Source organism: Primulina eburnea, chromosome 3 (genome assembly GCF_022965805.1).
Source record: "Primulina eburnea isolate SZY01 chromosome 3, ASM2296580v1, whole genome shotgun sequence".
Classification (NCBI taxonomy): Eukaryota; Viridiplantae; Streptophyta; class Magnoliopsida; order Lamiales; family Gesneriaceae; genus Primulina; species Primulina eburnea.
This window is the reverse complement of record NC_133103.1, coordinates 51843433-51858200: the sequence shown is the minus strand read 5'-3', so window position 1 is coordinate 51858200 and position 14768 is coordinate 51843433. Positions and strand designations below refer to the sequence as shown.

The window sequence follows — 14768 nt, the reverse complement described above, 5'->3', positions numbered from 1 at the left end:
GGGGTACAAAAATCATGTTTTGGGAGGACATTTGGTGGGGGGAGTTATCTTTCCGGGATTTATTCGCTTCTTTATTTCGTATTAGTTCGGTTCGTAACTTGCCTATATCTTTTTTTGCTGCATTCGATACTGTGTCACATGAGTATTCTTGGGATTTGCATTTTCGTAGGTCTCTCAGAAAGGAGGAGGTCGTTCAGTTGTCTTCGTTTTTGAGCATTTTTGATAGGGTTAATTTGGTCGAAGGGGTCGATGATTTTCGAGTGTGGGAAGGGGATCCGTCTGGGAAGTTCACAGAAAGTCTTTTTTCCATTCATTCTTCTCAGCGAATTTTTGTGTCCAAAATTTCGAATTTTACCATATCATTTGGAAAACTCCTATTCCTTCAAAGATTCAAATATTCTCGTGGACGGCAATCCTTGGAAAATTACCTACATCCGACCTGATGCAAAAGAGATGGCCTAAATGTGCTCTCTCTCCCAATCGGTGCGTGTTGTGTCGTAATGATTTGGAAATGCAAGATCACATGCTCATTCATTGTAAGCTTGCTAATGAATTGTGGTCTAGGGCTTTGGAAGAACTGAAATTGGTTTGGGTCATACCAAAAACAACACAAGATTTGTTCATTACGGATCTTGGACAGTGGGTCGGCAAAAGAAGAAGAATTTTTTGGAGGGTGGTAATTCATGGCATTTGATGGGGTATCTGGTTAGAGAGAAATAGACAAATCTTTGAAGATTTGGAAGACAGCGCAGAAGAGTGTTGGGAAAAATCAAGTTTAGGATTGCAAACTGGATTGCAAATATTAAAGAGTTTGAGAGTTTATCCATTCTTGATCTTTTAAGAGACTGGAGTTATGTTTATTGCTAGTTGCATTATTTTATCTTTCTTCATGGTGGACCACTAGTCCACTTTATGTAAAAGAAACACTATTTAGTTTTAATAATACTATCATGTTTCTTATCAAAAAAAAAAGTGGGGTAGCTTTTTTAATCTCCAAACTTAAGTGCATAATCAATGCCATATTAAAAACACATTCATTTTAAACACGCATTTATCAAAATGAGATTGAGATTTCATGAGAGGGAATTTAACTGTACCTACTTTTTCCTACAAAATGAAATGCAAAGTAGATGAATTAAACTTAACAATTCACCATAAGAGGAAAGGAAGCATGTCAAAGATCTATCTACACCATGCCTTGATGGGAATTTTACACAAATGGATATTTACAATTGAGGTGAGATTGCAAAATGTTGGCAAACTCCGCATAAGGCAGTTCCATATCACTTGACAACCTTTGCCAACCTGCAGAATTTTTACAAAAATAAAACCAAAATATGCACAAGGATTAAAAGAAAAAAGAATATCAAGCAGGTCCCTGCATAAGACATCCTACAAACACGATACCTCATATAATGGTCCAGAAAGTTCATGGAGTTTATTTGCATGATCCTTAGTAAGCCCCAGACGCCAACCAAACACAAACAATTTAATCAGAGCCATTTTTCTTCAAAAAGGACGTTGATAGAAAGAGCCAGAAAAAATTTATTAATAAGAGTAAGAGATAGGGAAAGGAAAGGGAGAGAAGTAGGAAGGTAAGATGTTCGCAATAATTGATGAGCAACAATCCAGTCCATCCACAATATATGATTGCTATTGGCCATGATAAAGAAAAGTGAACAAAGAAACCTAGACTGCAGGCTTCCCCACATATGATACAACCAAAGCTTGCAATAAAAACTATCCTTCTTAGTTAGCATATGACTATAAATGACAAGTCCAAGGAACAAAATTATTTCAAGAAACCTGGAGGACACACTGAATAAAACTATATCTTTTCCTCCATACATATATAATGTGATATACCTCATTCAAGGGAAAAGCTAGCTTCTGCGATGATTTCTCATTTGGAGCAGCAAAAAGCATCAATAAAGAAAGTCTAAGCAGACTCCTTCAAATAAAATAAAAAACCGGTGAGAAGAATCTTACGAAGACTCGTTCAAATGAAATTCAAAATTGGTCAGAAGTTAAAATGAATAACAAAGAGTGCTGAGACAAGATTAAACTTATGGTTCCATGCTGGATTACAAATAATGTGGAGTTTAAAATGTTTTCACAGTCAATTTTGTTTAGGGATTGGAGTCTCATATTGTGTTAATATGATTCCAGTTCTTACTTTGTTATGCGATGACCTCTGGTCTCCTTTTTTGTAATTAAAATCTTTTATTAAAATAATATTTTTTCTTATCAGAAGAAAAGAAACTAGAAGGCATTTCTGCACATAAGAAATAAGTTATATCACATAAAAAATAAGATATCATAGTATTTGTTTAAGCATCAAATTATTACAGTTGCAAACCATATCACACTGATTTATTAGGCTCAATTATACAGAGTGAAATGAAGTTTTTGCATGTAAAGGAACAACCTACTGCAACATCCAGAACAAATCATCATAAGAATGCTCTAAAGTTGCAGCGTTAATAATTCTGCAATCGAGAACAAGCGAATTCCGGATATCAAAATTTGACTGAGGACTCTAGAAAGGGCAAATGTAATATCAGAAGTATGAAAAACAGAAACATTAGAAACAAGTCTGAATGGCGGTATCACTTGAGTAAGGCAACTGATGAATTGACATATGTACTGAAAAGCAAAAGGAAAAACGAGAACCTACAAAGCACATGACCAAACCAACAAAGATAAGAGAATTGTGCCCCTGCAAGACCCTAACAAGAAAAAAAATAGTTCCCTACTGGTACCAAAAGAATAAGTTTCAAATGAAGGCAAAAGGCAAAACAGACGACAGCTCTCCTCTCCCCCTCAACGAAGAGGTATAGATATTAACCAAATTAAAATATCAAGAAAATGTGAATGCATCTCCAGCACACAGGAAGGAGACAAATAGACTACAGGATCACAAATTTTTTGTCAATCGGAGGATGAAATATAAACCAGTCAATAAAGCTACAGGTAACAGTCAAGATTTCACAATAAAATCAATAAGTGATCTTTACGGATGCGAGTAGAATAATTGCGGATGAGACAAACAAGTGCAGCATGCCTACCACGAATATTAGCTCGTTTTAACTCAAGATGGTGGATAATAAGTAGCAACATGAATGCAAATGTGAACAATACATTCTCATTCTTTTGAACGTAAAAACAAATTTGGAAATTATTGAAAAATATTGTGTCGGATTTGCCATCGAATGTGTGATCCATGAACAAGGAAAAAACATGATATCACACCATCCACCAGCCCAAAGGATACTATTAAGTATTGAGATATTTGATGTTTATATTTTTTTATCTACTCAAAAGAACAAGTTCTGTTGAAACTTACCATGGCCATTTGCGCCCCATGACTCTCTCTTTTATCAGGACAACCACATGCTCCCTCCGGGCACGTTTTTCAGTAACTGGGCTTTTATATGTATAAGCGCACACCTGGAAAGTGAACATTGCCTTGTAACCTTTGACCATAAATATGGAAAATTGTTTTTCTAAAGATTGAAATAAAGCGGAATTCTTCAAGTCACACCAAATACATGGAAGCATCTCAAACTATTTCAAAAAGTAAAAGAACTAGATATCAAATTTTGATTCATTAAAATCACTTAATATTTATTTATGTTCTCTCAGTTGTCCTTCCCTCTCATTATGTTTTAAAAAATTTGCCTCATATCACAGCTGAAATGCCTTCAACAGTTTTATACCGTATTTACTTCTGCTCAATATGATATAAGTGGAATTCTACATATTGATGTCCAAAATTCTATTAAGCCCTTTTATTTCATTTAAAAGCTTAAATTCATGTTAATTGTTGAATCAAAAAGGGGTCAGAACTCAATTTTTCATTTGATAGAATCTCACTTGGTATCGTCAATATTGAAATCAATTTGTAATCTGATTGAAGTGGTTTACTCCACCATAATATCCCAAGATATCCTCTTACGAGCATGAAGTGGTGACAATTATATAAAATCAAGAAGAAAAAAATTAAGTTGTGGCACGTCGTTTATGGCGACAACACTTATGACCAGACTTTTCACTTTTTTTCTGTTGTTTTTCCCATCTTCCTATTACTCAAAATTTAACAGAGTAAGCTGCTACAATTTTAGCAACAATGGAACATAAAATGGATAAAACCGAGCCCATAACCCAATGAAATACAACAGAGCCATATCTTGTCTGGTAAGCACACAACCACAAATATGTAATGGAGTATCAACATCAAAAGGCACAACAATTAAGTTGCTGCAATAAGTACCTGGCAAAACACAAGGGCAGCAAGCTCCGCCACCTTGAACTGTGAGCTTGTCATAATCCACATTTTTCACCCCTAATTGAGTCACTCAAAATAATAATAATAACAATAATAAATAAAATACAAACAAGAACAGAGAAGTAGCATTTCATAAACCCACCAAAAATTAAGCACATTGCAATTCTAACCAGGGTGAATTGGTGCGGGAAGTACTCATTTGATCAAGCTCCTTGCTCATCACATCCACAAGTTCCGTCATCCACACCTCTAGTTAAACTTACTTGCGATTTTGCATAGCAAATAAGAGAATCCTACTAATGAAAGACAAATTAGAAGTACTACACACATTTAACTTTAAATCAAAACCATCAATTTAGGACGGCGACACCTTTAGACTTCGATCATGAATAGCAAACCAGTACCGAAAGACGAAATGATTTACTGCTTGATGAATTTCCAGGGATTTGCCACCTATAATTGGCCCATCCTTTAACAAATATGTATTGATGCACTCCACAAGCTTGCGAGAAATTTTTCCCTCATCCCTAACATGCAAAAAGAACAAAATTATAAAGTTGATGATTATTGCAACAAAATAACTAAAAGAAATCTATGTAAGGTGGAACCGGAATACAAAAATATCGATGTGTTACTTTACATGAGAAAAAATTCCAAAAAAACCCGAAATAATGTTATCTCGAAGATCATCAGGAATATCTCCAGGAGAGTTCTCAAAAAGTGAATGAAGTGTCAAGGTGAAGCAGGAAACCTCTTCTTTGGGGTTTATTTGACCAAACTTTTCTGTGCTTAGGCTTTTTCCACCTTTTCCATGTACAGAAGTACAAGATCTGTCCATGCAGATGAAATTCGCAGTCATATAGATAGTGAATTAGCCAAGTTATTGGAGGTACACTCACTGGAGTAAACTCGTTTCCGCATGTGAAACCGATAATATGTAACTTCCAAAAGATAGCGAAGGATAACACCATACTCAGATTGGAAACTTGGAACATCTTTGAGGACATCCCACACATGATTGAAAAGTGATTCAGCCACATGAGAAGAAGATTTGTTTTGCCTGAAAAACAGAAGAAATCAAATGAAACAGAAAAAACTACATCAATGATAAATCTTACATTGATGACCTAGGACTACATTTCTTTGATACAGAAACATGTGGATCCCCTCGCCAATCTGCAGGTCTTAATAATTCTCTCTTAAACAAGAATCTGGATACCATTTTGTATCCTTAAATTTTCGGATAGATGTTGATCATCAGATGAATTTATTCAATCTCACCTAACAGATGCTTCTCTTGTTATTCATAAAAAACCTGATCTGATCTACAGGCCAATTAATGAATTTCATTCAATCTCAGCCATCATATTCTTATGTTGTTATCAATGAGAAATCTGATTTATCTTCCGGTCATTGGACGATTTTCATTCCATCTCAAGCATTAGATTGTAGTTTTGTTATCTATATTCAATCTATAATATCATATCTTGTCATTTCACGATAACTCACACATGAGACAAATTACAATATAATACTCTCTAGAGCATTTATATATTTTTTATTTCATTATATGATATAACCCAACAGCATTTATGTATACTGTTTTATCATTTTGTGTATCTTCTTATCTAATATCAACATTCAATCTATAAACAGCATTTCAGATCATTAAAAAAAAACTCAACTATGAAGCAAATTTATAACATATTCCCCTCCCTGTTACTTCTGGTATTGTGACATTTTATGATTTACAAAGAAGACAAAGACCTGCATCATTTCTATCTCAAAATGTCTAAAAATCATACTACAATCTACAGGTATAAACCAATCTCAATATCAATTTTGGACAGATTATATTCCACGTGATTGGTAAATTCAGAAGATGCATCTTACAATGTGGAACTTCGTTAGGCTTAAGCACTGAAGTTTTATCAGACAAATATCTACAGAATCCAATGGATCTATCGGTTTCTAACCATGTATTCAACAACTTAGCCCCTTCCTGTATTCATAAACCAAAAGATAAAAAACATTAATACACTACATGAGCAAAATATTATCCACGAAAAAATTATCTCAAAATATTAATCACTTGTAGAATTGAAGAGGCGGATATGAAATTCCCTAAACTTAATTACGGAAAAAGCCGATTATAAGTATTTCCAATAATTCTCGCAAAAGATTCGAAGTTCATAACACATGTAGCGAATGAGACTCCCTGCTTGAATAATTTAAAATCAAATAAAAGAAAGTAAATTACCTTTATGTTTATCTGACTGGCCCATTTCAGAGGGAAAATAAATTAATAAAACAAGGTAATGACAAACATCAAAAACTATCATCATGTACCCGTCAAACTTCACAAAATAATACAAAGAAAATGAATAAAAGTTTCCTTCATTTTTAAATAGATACAAAAGGAATGGCAATGAGCTCTACATATTGTTCAATGCCTATTAAAAAATAGGACTCAATGCCATCCTAAGATAAGAAATATGAATCGGAAATGTTTCAGCAAAACAAACGAACTGTGTGAAAGTATACAAGTATGAATTCTACTTATTGCTCGATCCTATTAAACAAAATCATGGAAAATTATGTAAAGATGATTTCATATACAAGAAACTCAAACTCGTTACCCTCCAAGAAACTAAACAGACACGCCAGTAAAAGTCTTATCTCGAAAATATCCGAAGCATAACATGAACCATATATTCTGTTCAGAACACAAAAGCGTAAGAGAGGTGCAAAATAATCAATATATAAACTTGGACATCTTTCCCGGATAAGCCGAAACATGTTAAAAACCAAATATCCATCTTCTTGATTACTTCTCGGGCTTTGGCCTTGTCGGATGATAGCTTGGAGACGATCACTTGAACGACTTTCAAGGCCATTTTTACCGTATCCAAGCGCTAGGGTTTCTTTAGAGAGAAAAGGCGGGAGAATCAGGAGATTGATCGGGGAGGAAGAACCCTGTTACGGGGTATTTGATAACTCAACAATGGGATGGGAGCGGAGCGGAGGGGAGCGGGGCCAATTCATATATGGAAACCGACAAAACGCGTTTTTATTTTTCAGCCGTTAACATTTTTGGGGATATATTTAAAATATAAACTTTAGGTAATATTACTTAAATAATTTTGTATAATGTTTTATATTTGAAATAACTTGGTAAACTTATTAATTATATAGACACATGCAATTTAATATCTCAAAATGCAAATTTTTATTTTTAAATTTTACATATTTTTAAAAGTGACAATTATATAAATTTATTAAATTAACAAGACAAGAAGAAGAAAAAAAACATGTCTCGTTTAATTTGAGTAAGCTTGCGTTTGTTTTAAATTTTTTATTACTATTTTATTTAAAAAAAAAAACTCAATCTTCTTTCTTTCATTTTTTAATAATATATTCTTGTAGTTATGACCGTCGATTGATTTTCTATTTGACTTATTTTTAGTCTTAAGTTTGAATTTTGGGGTTTTTTTAAAAATAATATTAATTAAAAATTATTTAATAAAATATTTTAAAAATGAGATGTTTGTAAAATAGTGCAATCCGTAGAAATTTATAGCGGATTCTAAATTTTTAAAAAAAATTAAAGAAAAAGCAGTTGTCACGGATTCCCTGTTTGACAAAATAATAACTTGGTGCTTTTTGAAAATATTTCAAGGTTGTTATTTTTGCATGGTCGGAACACAACCGAAAATAAGAATTTCTTAACAGCCTTGAAGTATTTTGCGCAAAGAAGTCGAGGAAATGCAAAGAAGTCGGAGGAATTGCACAAATAATTCGGAGGAATTGCGCATAATTTAAATGATGGCACTCAAGGATTCCTAGAACCCGTGACTGCGTGTCACGGACTCAGAATCCATGACAGTCTGTCACGGATTCTACGCCTCTGTTTCCTTTATTTTAAAAAAAAAATTAAGAATCCTGTAAAATTTTCTACAGATTGCATTATTTTTACAAGACTCACACTTTTGCAATATTTTGCTAAATAGTTTTTAATTAATATTATTTTTTAAAAAAGCCTTTGAGTTTTGTGGGGTATGAGGATAGATTATGTGCGTTTTACTTTTTTTTCTTTCAAATAAATTTTTGTTGTTTATTTTGACAATATCTATGAATTCACAAAAACTTACGTGAAACAGTCTTATAGGTCAATTGTGGAGGTATCAGGTCAAATGCACATCCACTGAGCACATGTCAGAATCAAACGAACGCTATCAAATCACTGCTTGAGCTGGCACACCGGCCTCAATCAGGGATACTCGTATGATAACGTCGACAAAGCGCTATCAAATCTCAAATCTCAATCAATCATCGGGGCCACTAATGACTATGCTTTAAGGGCCACGTAATGCCAAACATAACATCGTTTTCACAAACCCCAGAATCAGATCCAATCATAATAGGTATCTAAGGATCATAGCTCAACGTGTATGTCATGTATGCCACATCAACTCAACAAATAAGACATATAGACATATATTCTCAATCAAATCAATAAAACATATATCATATGATACAGATACATGCCGCATGTTATTTGGTCGCAACAATATCAATTCTTCGTTCCAGTCGATGTAGCTTGAATATATCAGTATAATAATCTATTTACATCAATAACATATTCATTTCAATCCATAACATCATTCAAAATCAACAATATAAGTTTCAAATATCTTTTGAAAATTCAAAAATTCATATCAAATCGAAATCATAACATAATTCAATTCTGACTTCGAAACTTAGTTTCTTTTCGGTTATTCTACCACATATATGAATCTTGACTTCAAATACATGCTATTCCAGTACTTTAATAATTAAAGATACTGAAACTAGAAGAAGCTTACCTCAAAAGAAAGAGCTCAACGAGAGGATTCCAAATATATAATTTGTTTCAAGTTTGGACAACGTTTCAAGGTAGATTCGAACGATAGAATTCAGTTTTCTTTCTTTTCTCTCAAAGCTTCAGCAAAGGAAATGAAGAAATCTGTACAAACACTCATCCTTATCATTCTTAAATCGTGCCGGAACTGGTGCAAGTGCGCGCCTTGTCATGTCCGCACGCACGGGCCTGCGCAGGTGCGCGTCTTGTTCTGTTCGAAACGCTATTTTAGGTTCCGCATTTGCATAAGTGGTCAACATGAAAGTTGTAGATCTGTGTCTTGGCTTTCATTGGCCACCAATCTCACTCAATTTGGATATCAGACGCGAGAGTTATGCTCATTCTCCCAAAATGTGTCGATGTAGGAACTGCAACGCACATGATACACTTCGGGATGATTTTGCACCTATTTCCAATTGAATTTGGACAAAACTCAAAACATGAAAGTTTTAGTACTATGTATTATCTTTCCAATGCAATTGGTCTCAATTCATTTGGACTAACACTCAGATAATTATGCTAAAAACCGTAAAATGTGTCACTTTTCTATTGCGGTTCAACACGTCATTCAAGCACAAATCAATTTATAATACAATCTTTCATTATCATCACCTATTTTCTCACTTTCACTGTCAATTATATACTTCGTACAATTAATAGCATAACAATTTCATGAAATATCGATCATCAACATATGATTTACGATAATACGATACATGATCCTTACAGATTCCCTATTTGACTTGTGTTGAGTCTTAAGTTTAAGTTTGGGGTTTTTTTTAAAAATTAATATTCATTCAAAAACTATTTAGTAAAATATTGTAAAAATGAGATGTTTGTAAAAATAGTGTGATCCATATAAATTTATAGCGGATTCTAAATCCGTGACAGTTTGCCACGAATTCTCAATTTGACTTGTGTTTAGTTTTGAGTTTGAATTTTGGGGCTTTTTGAAAAATTAATATTAATTAAAAAAACCTATTCAGTAAAATATTGTAAAAATGAGATATTTGTAAAAATAGTGCAATCCGTAGAAATTTATAGCGGATTCTAAATTTTGTTTTTAAAATATTTGAAGAAAAAGAGCCTGACGCGGATTCTAGGGAATCCGTCACTCTTCATGTTTAAATTGCACGCATTTTCTCCTTTTCATCTATCCAAAATGCTTCCTTTCTCCGATTCATTCTCGCAAAATGTTTCTTTCCTCCGGTTCATTTGCGTAAAATCCTTCTTTTCTCCTTCAGCCTTGTGTTAATATTATTTATTGATTTTGTCATCCATTTCATTCGAAGATATGTTAAGAGGTAATGTTTAATTTCGTTGATAATATTATAATTATATATTAAGAAGTAATATTTTGTTTTGTGTAAATTTTGTTAATGTTTTTCATTTATTTCAGATATTAACATCGTCCGTTGATTTTATTACAAATTCTGTATAACCACGTTTGAGAAGGTAATTTAAACGATTTATTAATATTTTATTTTATTATTTATATTGTATTAATGTATTTATAATTTTTTTCACTAGCATTATACAAATAAGTATAACTTTGTTAAATAGTATATTTTTAATATTAATCACATATAAATATAATAATGGGGATATTAAAAAAATAATATATATAATTTTGTGCTTTTTGAAAATATTTCAAGGTTATTTTATTTGCGTAGTCGGAACACAACCGGAAACAAGAATTTCTTAACAGCCTTCAAGTATTTTGCGCAAAGAAGTCGAGGAAATGGAAAGAAGTCGGAGGAATTGCGCACAATTTAAATGATGGTATTCACGGATTCCTAGAACCCGTGACTGCATGTCACAGATTCAGAATCCTTGACAGTCTGTCACAGATTCTACGCCTCTGTTTCCTTAATTTTTTTTTAAAAAAAATTAAGAATCCTGTAAAATTTTCTACGGATTGCATTATTTTTACAAGACTCGCACTTTTGCAATATTTTGGTAAATAGTTTTTAAATTAATAGTATTTTTAAAAAAATCCATTGAGTTTTGTAGGGTACGAGGATGGATCATGTGCTTTTTACTTTTTTTTCTTTAAAATAACTTTTTGTTGTTTATTTTGAAACGGTCTTATAAATCAATTGTGTGAGCTTGATCTACAACTCGATCCATTTCATTTAAAAAAATATAATTTTTATAATAAAAATATTGTATTCCACGTTAAGTATGAATCGGGCTAATACGTCTAATGGAAAAATATATGTGATATCTTTTCAAGTGATACATACTGTTAATTTTTCTCCTCAACTCGTAAATCACATGCAATGGAGGATAGCTTGGTTCGTTGTTTAATTGGCTTGAGAATGGGAAAGCCAAAGTAAATTTCATAAAAGTTGGGTTTTTGGGGTTTTAAAAGAATGGTAGAAAATGGATGGTTGTTATCCAAGTAAGTTCTTAATTATCTAAAATAAATTGATGTACATTATGTTATATATGTTGTGGAATTTTATTAATAATACCTGTTACAATTCCATCCAAAGAAAGAAGTTTATTCAAATTGAAGATAATATAAGAATATCTCCAATCAACAATGTCACGTGAAAGATTGAACGAATTTGCTATGTTATCAATTGAGATAAAATATTTGAACATGTAGACTATGAAAATTTTATCATATTTGTGCGGCCAAACTGCAGTACATTCATATTTAAGTGATTATTTAAACAAAATTGTAAAATTTATTTCATTATATTACACAAGTTTTGAATGTGTTGTTTGATCTTTTAATTATATTCTATTTTACACATGTATTGTTTTACAAAAAAGCGCATTAATAAAAAAATCACATTTTATCGTCTTATGAGTCCATTTTTCAATTTGTATCAAACATATAAAATATAATATATGACCAACACGTCTAATATCAAACTTAAACCATAGTTAGAAGACTCCTAAACAACTAAGTATTATCTAATTTAACTGTCAATAACCTCAGTCATATCGACATATCAACACCCAAATGAGTCATAAGCGCTAAAACAACTACCCCATCCACAATGGGTTTGCGCCTAGCTCTAGCACTGTGGTGCTGAGGCGCTCATCGCGCTCGGCATCATCACTGCAGCGCTACCAGCCCCGAAGATCGGACGCTGCGGTGCTAGCCCCGCGGATCAAAAATCCCAAACAACATTTGAAACCAACCTCTACTCCACGTTCAACCAGCCCGGACCAGGATCGAACCAACCCTTCCTATCCCTCCTTAAGACCCTCCTGGATCGACCTAGCCGTGGTCCCTAGCCCCATGCACGTTGCCCTCAACCCTTCGCACAACCTAGTCGTCCCAATCCCTAAATCGAGGAAACATGATCGCACCATCACCAAATCGACTCACGATCGGATCCTAACATCTAAACACCATAATCCAGACATGTTTGAGTCCCCTACCTCCCCATCCAGGCAGCCCCTTCAACCAAGAGACAAAAACGTGAGAATCAATTCATACAAATCGATTTCCTCTACGAACATGCATTCAAAACTCACATAAAACATTACAACGACAATAAAACATGGACAATCAATCAAAAACTCTTATTATGATGTGAAAGACGAGAAAATGGAGGTATCGGGTGTGCCTTTGTGATTAAACGCTCGAAAAACAATGAAAGTGAGGCGAGAGATGGACACCGAAGGGACGAGAACGACGAGATGCAATCGGCCACCTACAGGACATGTCTAGCTCAACATTTCCCATCTGAATTCATGGTATACCTACTGTAGATCGCTTCTATCTCTCAAGCCATGGCAGTCCCTTACAAAACAAGATCAAGGCGTGATTAATATGCAAGAATGTCAAACGTTTTCGCATAAAAGCTAAGCAAAACTGATGCATAACACTATATCCTTAATATATCTTGCAAATACAATTAAACATACATAATATAGTGTGATCGATGATAGAATAAGGGAATCGGGCGTGCCATTGCGTCTAAACGCTCAAAGATTCGCACAAACAACACGAGGGACGAACACCGGAGTAACGATATCACAACTCTAACGATTTTTCCTTGAAGGTGGCATGACAAAGCTGTTGCAGCTCGAGTGGGGAGCTGCTGGATGAGATGGGGGGCAGCCGAATGAAATGGGGGGAGGGGATTAGGGTTTTGGGGTATGGTTTGATATAAAAAAGTTGTATGATGAGACCTTAAGCCAGTGCCAGTTAAAGTAGGCCCAATAAGCCCAAAAACGCCATCGCAAAATATTTCGTTTAGGTAAGTTTTTGAAAACTATTGTCCGATCCCTCAAAAGTCCTCCATTTTGGTAAAAATTGAATACCGGTTTAAAATACGACTCGTCGCGTAAAAATACCTTAACAAGGCTCATTTACGAAATCACCCTTATTAACATCATATATTAAATAATTAAAAATAATTATTTAATAAAAACATTTTTCTTTAATTGTCCACGGTCTCCGTTCTTCGTTCAAGTGTGAGATTGTAGAACCCGTAAATTGGACTGCGTATAAGCCATGCATAATTCTAGTATTTAAATTAAAATGATTTTATTTCATGAGTATTTAAATTCTTTTCTTTAAATTTATTTATTTCATGCAGTAGTTTAGTTGCTACTTTTTCAGTTAAATAAGTGAGGCGGACCGGAGATGGAGTATTGAGATAAGTTAATAAAGACTTATTTAAGAAGTGGTAATTTAGCATGTTAGTAAATATAATTTTTTTAAAAAAATTGGCATGCATGCAAGTTATTAAACTTCTTTGGTATTTTATTTAATTGTTTTTAAAGCATTAAATGCATGTTTATTTCATTAATTAATGTTTAATTATTTTTATGTATTTTAGGCATAACTAATGCATGATAGGATTTAATTCATGAAATTCATGCATTAGAATTTCTAGATGCATTTCACGTTCAAACGAGGATCGGAGACCGGAGAATTTTCAGGAAAATTATTTTATTATACGATTTATTTTTATAAATTAAGTTAAGGTATTTTTAAGGGTATTTCTCAAAAATGAGATTTTATTTGGGTATTTTTACTCGCAGGACTTTATTTTTAACGGTACGTGAATTTTATCGAATCGGGAGACTTTTTATGGTTCGGCTATTATTTTCAAAATCGTTTCAACTCGAAATATTTTTTGGGAGTTCATTTGGATTTAATGGGCCCACTTTTGGACTTATTGGGCTTAAATTTTTTTTAAACTTTTAATTGATAATTTAAAGCCCATTACCTATTATTTAACTATATAATATATCACCTAAACTACAATTAACCTAAACCTAATAATTATATCAGCCGACACCACCTCCCCTCTCCTTCCCCTCTCGTTTTCAGAGCTTTCAACAACTAGGGCCCTCGGTTTAGCACTTTTCTTGCAACAAAATTCTCCGGCGCTTCCCCGTTGCCCATCTCTTCGCCGTTCTTGCGTGGAATTCATCTAAGGCACGTTTGTATCTTCCACTTTCTCTTCATACACACCATTATATGCTGGATTTATTGTGGGTGTTCGAAAGTTTAAAGATCTTGCATGCGATAGTGTTTTTGGTTTAAAACTTGTCATAATTCTTGCATGGTGTTATTTATTTCTCACGTTTTCTGGGATGGTT

General features: G+C 33.5%; 1 long non-coding RNA gene and 1 pseudogene across 1 annotated transcript; both read right to left on the bottom strand.

The window, feature by feature from the left end:
* Positions 1 to 5510, bottom strand: part of LOC140827464 (serine/threonine-protein kinase ATM-like) — a 30220-nt pseudogene extending 24710 nt beyond the window's left edge.
* Positions 5511 to 6177: 667 nt separating this feature from the next.
* Positions 6178 to 6921, bottom strand: LOC140827883 (uncharacterized). Its single transcript, XR_012117060.1, has 2 exons — positions 6549 to 6921; positions 6178 to 6290 (listed from the first exon to the last, which is right to left on the bottom strand). It is a non-coding gene; the product is annotated as an uncharacterized lncRNA (long non-coding RNA).
* Between the last annotated feature and the right edge of the window lie 7847 nt (positions 6922 to 14768).